The sequence below is a fragment of the Dendropsophus ebraccatus genome, chromosome 7, assembly GCF_027789765.1.
Source record: "Dendropsophus ebraccatus isolate aDenEbr1 chromosome 7, aDenEbr1.pat, whole genome shotgun sequence".
NCBI classification, from domain to species: Eukaryota; Metazoa; Chordata; class Amphibia; order Anura; family Hylidae; genus Dendropsophus; species Dendropsophus ebraccatus.
This window is the reverse complement of record NC_091460.1, coordinates 147,834,808-147,841,085: the sequence shown is the minus strand read 5'-3', so window position 1 is coordinate 147,841,085 and position 6,278 is coordinate 147,834,808. Positions and strand designations below refer to the sequence as shown.

At 45.5% G+C, this 6,278-nt stretch overlaps 1 protein-coding gene across 1 annotated transcript in view; it reads left to right on the top strand.

Annotated features, from left to right (window-relative positions):
- The first annotated feature begins 780 nt into the window (after positions 1-780).
- TMEM154 (transmembrane protein 154) overlaps positions 781-6,278 on the top strand; it is a 54,724-nt gene continuing 49,226 nt past the window's right edge. Inside the window, exons 1-3 of the mRNA XM_069978705.1 lie at positions 781-881; positions 1,130-1,210; positions 3,370-3,568. The gene's annotated coding sequence lies outside the window, so the exon portion shown is untranslated. The remainder of the gene's footprint in view (positions 882-1,129; positions 1,211-3,369; positions 3,569-6,278) is intronic.

Genomic DNA, 6,278 nt, shown 5'->3' with positions numbered 1-6,278 from the left:
GAGAGTTGCAGTAACTTCTGGCTCGGAGAGTTGCAGTAACTTCTGGCTCGGAGAGTTGCAGTAACTTCTGGCTCGGAGAGTTGCAGTAACTTCTGGCTCGGAGAGTTGCAGTAACTTCTGGCTCGGAGAGTTGCAGTAACTTCTGGCTCGGAGAGTTGCAGTAACTTCTGGCTCGGAGAGTTGCAGTAACTTCTGGCTCGGAGAGATGCAGTAACTTCTGGCTCGGAGAGTTGCAGTAACTTCTGGCTCGGAGAGTTGCAGTAACTTCTGGCTCGGAGAGTTGCAGTAACTTCTGGCTCGGAGAGTTGCAGTAACTTCTGGCTCGGAGAGTTGCAGTAACTTCTGGCTCGGAGAGTTGCAGTCGCTATCGGCCAGAGAACCTTACCTGAAGTTGATGGTGGATGGTGTTCACCTCAGAACGGTTCCCTCACTTCTTCCCAGAAATACTAACAGAGAGACCTTCTTGCCGATCTTTTATCCAGATCCTTCCACCGACGAAGAACAGCGTTACCATCTGCTTGATGTAAAAAGATCTATTTTATGTTATTTGTCTCAGGTGGAAGAATTTCATAGAAATGAAAATCTCTTTGTGCTTTTTTCTGGCCCGACAAAGAGTATGGAAGCATCCAAAGATACCTGCCCATTGGATTAAGTCCACCATGATGGAAGCTGACAGGGAAAACGGAGAAGAACCACCATACCCTTTAAGAGCTTATTCTCCTCGCTCAACATCCACCACCTGGGCCGAGAGAGAGTCAGACAGACATCTGACATCAGACATCTGTAACGCGGCTTCGTGGTCGTCATCCTCTACCTTTGCAATCCACTATAGGCGCGACATCAATGCCGTGAGCTCGGCCTTCAGCACGGGAGTATTATCAGTTGTGTAGAAACATTTATACTCTTTTCTTTATCGTTGTTAGATCCCTTCTGTGCTGCCGTTAGGATGAAGAGGAAAGATAGAATTTAATTATTCTTTCCTCGAGTCCGAAGGCAGCACAATATACCTTACCAATAAATTAATTTTGCATTCATCCAGTCTGTTTATTACATGTGCTGTTTGGCGCTTATTTATAGGGTATGTGCCTCAGGGACAGGTGCAAGTCATCTTGTTTATTGTTTATTCTAGGTGGGCGGTCCTGGGGAGGAATGAGGAGGACCTGAATATTCCTGCTGTGCTGCCTTCAGACTCGAGGAAAGAATAATTACAGTAAGTATAAATTCTATCTATATATCATCTATATATATAACACCTATATATTACCTATATATAACCTATAGATTGCCTATATACACCCTATATATCACCTGTATGTAACCTATTTAACCTATATATCATCTATATAACCCCAATATGTCACCCATATATAACCTATATATGACCTATATCAGTGCTTCTCAAACTGTGAGGCGCCCCCTAGTTGTTGGTGAGGCCCAGCTAAGGAGCCAGTTTTTTTAGAAAACTAACTATGATCTGCACAGTCCTCTAAAATCTCCATTTTAGCAACATTATTAATTGATTTTGTACTTGCTTTATTAGTATATAGAGCTTGGGAGATGAGTGAAAGGTAGTCCTAGCATTATTTTGAGATTATAAATGGACTTTTACCACAGATAGTGAGACCCGGCACCCTCTTGGTGAGTCTGGTGAGGCCCGGCACCCTCTTGGTGAGTCTGGTGAGGCCCGGCACCCTCTTGGTCAGTCTGGTGAGGCCCGGCACCCTCTTGGTCAGTCTGGTGAGGCCCAGGCATTGCCTTGGTCAGTCTGGTGAGGCCTAGGCATTGCCTTGGTCTGTTGGGTGAGGCTCCAGTATAAATAGTTTGAGAAGCACTGACCTATATAACTCCTATGTCACCCATATATAACCTATATGTCACCTATATATAACCAATATGTCACCTATATAACACATATATAACCTATAGATCGCCTATATATAACCTATATGTCACCTTTATATATCAACTATTTAACCTATATGTCACTTATATATATGACCTATATGTCATCTATATATAACCTATATATCATTTATATGTCACCTATATATAACCTATATATCACCTGTATATTACCTATATATATCACCTATATAACCTATATAACGCCTATATATTACCTATATATAACCTATAGATCGCCTATAGACAACCTATATATCACCTATATATCACCTATATATCTCCTATATGTCACCCATATATAACCTTTATGTCACCTATATATATTACCTATCAGGGGCGTAGCTAATGTCTCCTGGGCCCTGGTGCGAGAGGCCAACTTGGGCCCCCCCCCTCCTTTCACGACCAAGTGATGCTATTGGCCACTGTTACCTATATGTCACCTATTTAACCTATATGTCACCTATATATAACCAAAATATCACCTATATTTAACCATAGATCGCCTATGTATAACCTATATGTCACCTATATATCACCTATATATAACGGGACCTCTGTATGGTTATACATTCATATTGTCATTGTTGTAATTTTATTTTTACTTCAATAAAAGCCAAAGGAAGAGAAAGCCAAACTATCAGACAGGTGAGAGGTGGAGCGGACGTGGACGGACATTCTCATCCCTGCAGCGCGCTCCGGTGTCCGCCAGGCTCCACCGCTCACGGATTCATCTATTTCTGACGGCTTCTTTAGGTTTTGCAGAGATTGAGCAATGTCTATGGGAAGTTACATGCGGCACAGTAAGGTTTAGCAATGTGTTTACTCTGTGACGTCTGAAGACACAATCATACACACTCTGCACTGACTTTCTATAAGTGTTTTATACTGCCCCACTATTAGCACTATTCTATATGGTAGTAGATTTAACCCCTTCCTGGCCAGAAATACACAATAAATACTGAATAGTTGGCGGTATAATATACAACACAGGAATGTCCATATTCCCCCATGCACCGATTGTGTAGTATTATGTTACCCCAGGTAAGGGGGCTCTCCAGCCTCAGCAGAATATGGCCGCTTACTTCCACAAACAGCGCCACTCTTGTCCTCAGCTTAGGTTTGGGGGGGGGGGGGGGGTTGGAGCTCTGTTTCATTGAAGTGTATGCAGCCAAATTGTAATACCACACACTTCCTGCGGACAGGGGTGGCGCTGTTTGTGCAAGAAAGTAGCCCTGCTTTTTCTAATTCTGGATACTGTCTTAAAGAAGGACCAGGGTTATTTGTGCCCAGACTGGTAGAAAACAATGAAATATATATAATGTCCTTATTTCCCCGTAGACTGATATAATGTTATAATGTCCTGACTATTGCGATGTCCCAGAAGCCATTGAGGTCAGTGAGTTTTCCTCCTGTGGGAAGGATCCCGATCTCGGGCAGTATTTATGGGCGGCGTGTCTCATCCAGGTGCTGCTCGCAGAATTCTTCACTCAGTAGCTGTCTCGACAAGCCCAGGCGGAGTTACATCACTTCCTAACACTCGTATATATCTCCTCCGCTCTGATGAAAAAACTTCACAGATAAATTGAAAGGAAACAGGAAATGTTAAAGTTCCTTTGAGAAAGTCTGAAAAGGAGAATAAAGCGGAGAAGATCCGAGGCGGCAGGTAGGAGACTGATATATATATACACTGTATACTGTATACTAGGAGCAGCCGCTTGACTTTACTCTCATGTTTTGCATGTGATTTTTCCTTGAAGTTTGTGTCCTATCGTTTACACTGATGTCCTGACGGCTGCAGATGCTTACAGTGCTGTCCTGGGCAGCGCAGACCGTGCAGGTAGAGGTGGAGTATTTCCTGTGCACACATAGCAGACGCATTATTGCCTGAACTCTATCAGTTTGTCATCTTACATTTTTCGGATACTTCACTGCTAAGACGACCAGCTGCTACTGGGAGATACTGGGAGGCACTGGGAGTAAGGAGGGTAAAGCTGCCTCACTATCTTACATAGTATAACCAGGGTCACATATTGTGGTGAGCATCAGGTACTGTCATGGTGGCCGTGAAGGTGCTCCCCTTTATCCCCGTCATCCCCGTTATCCCCTTTATCCCCGTTAGCCCCGTTATCCCTGTGATCCCCGTTAGCCCCGTTATCCCTTTTAGCCCCGTTATCCCCTTTATCCCCGTTATTCCTGTTATCCCCTTTATCTCCTTCATTATTGCAGATTCGTCCCAAAATACTTTTAGATCCTTAAACAATGTAACATGGAGACGTCTCTCCCATCTAATTCCCCTCCCCCCCCCCCCCCCCCCCCCCCCATGGAATATTGGGGTTGCAGCCCCCTGGAGTTTTGTAAAAGCACAACACCAAAGATCCCTTATGGTGCATTTACACACAGAGATTTATCTGACAGATTTTTGAAGCCAAAGCCAGGAATGGATTTGAAGAGAGGAGAAATCTCAGTCTTTCCTTTAGGACCTGTTCCCTACTTATAGTCTGTTCCTGGCTTTGGCTTTAAAAATCTGTCAGATAAATCTCTCTGTGTAAACGCATGATTAGGCTCCTATTAGTCGGGTCGATGGCGGCCGATCAATAATGTACACGAGCGCCGATCTGCTAGATTACTGAGCCTATTACACGCCTCTGTGATTGTTTAGCAAGGTCTGTATATATATATTTTTAGCAATGTACGCGCAGTCCTTGCCCTATCCTGTTATACATCACCTCTGCACGCTTCTGGTCTTCTAGCTTAGAAGTGGTCTCTGAGCTGACAGGCCGCTCAGCCAATCACAGGCCGGGACCACCGCAGGCAGTGATTGGCTGAGCAGCTTGTCAGTAGAGATGAGTAGACTGGGCTGAGGTTTGGGTTCATGTAACCCCCAACCATCGGCATTTACCTTCCCATTCTGTGAGGAAGGTGGAGACAGCCCGAGTCCTGCCTGGAAAACAGGGATCCAGCCTATTACTTAGGTCATAGACCTTCCCCACGGGATGTGAAGTCAGCTCAGAGACTGCTGTGACGGTACAGCCGCGGTGCTGGGAAGCTAGCAGAGGGCAGAAGAAGACCAGGAGCATGGAGACATGATGGATAACAGTTCATTCAATCTGTGTCCGTTGGTGATGCACGGCCGATGATTTTGTTATCAAACCTAAAGACACATCAGCCAATGATCGTCGTCTCTATTACATGGAGCAGCAATCGGCTGAATCAGATTACTGCTCTGTGTAATAGGGCCCTTAGTCCCTCTATATTTGTGTTTGGGAAGGGGGGGTCTTAGTGGCCGTACCGCGACCAATCACCAAGTGATGGAAAACACTTTTTAGCAAAGGGAGTTTGAAAGGAGGTAAAAAAAAAAAGCAGGGAGGTCAGGTGGTGGTGGGAACATAATAATGGAGTTAACACCTCCCGGACCCTGCAGCTCCACCGCTCATGGTCACCTGTAGCTCCTGGTCCGACAAAGAAACCTGGGTGATTCAGGAGACCAGGGGGAGAGTGAACCGGTGGCTGCAGGGGCACCGGGACAGGTAAGTATCACTTCATTATTATGTTCCCACCACCCCCGCCCTCCCTGTTGCCCGGGTACCTCCTATATGTGAGCTGCTCGCTGCAGATCAGGCTCCTAATCCAGTTGTGATGCCAATGTGTCCATTGTAGGGGCACTCTGACCTGTGTGTGGCAGCACTCCCCATACGCAGTAAGCTCTCATACACCACTTGTTCTGACACCTGTCACTCATAACCAACAATGTGATACAGGTTATCTGACAGCTCACACTAGAGGCTAGCCCATATGTTTTCCTGCACAATACAGAAGACCTCTATGGAAGTGTGATTACTGCGTCTCATTGGCACCATGCACATGTAGGGATGTGGGGATAATAATAGGGATAAATGGGGTTTAGCATAATGAATATGTGTAATCATGTAGTATAGTATGGACCTTGTGCTTGGTCAGAGGTGGCATCATAGGGGTTAAAACCTTCCAGATGGGTCCATGCTGTTATTGCCTGTTTGTCAGCGATCCTGTGATGTGGGGGAGGGGGGGGGGTCATTCAGTCTTTGCGGTTTGTAACCAGCATTTCCTCTTTCTGAATACCTAAGAAGTTTGGTGGACTCCAGCCGCCACCTACTAAACAAGACAAGACGGGCAGAGTGTCAGGTCTCGTATCTCCCAGAAGCTTTAGAGGGAATCAGAAGTCTCCTCTGCAAGTTCTTCCCATCATACCCGGACCGTTTGGTATCACCAGTATCTGCCATACGGAAACGAGATGATTGACAGCCATGGGTGGATAATACACACATCTCTATAATGTCCAGCTCTCCTGTAGCACCGGGTTACTAACTGTGCACATATACTACTCACCCCCATGT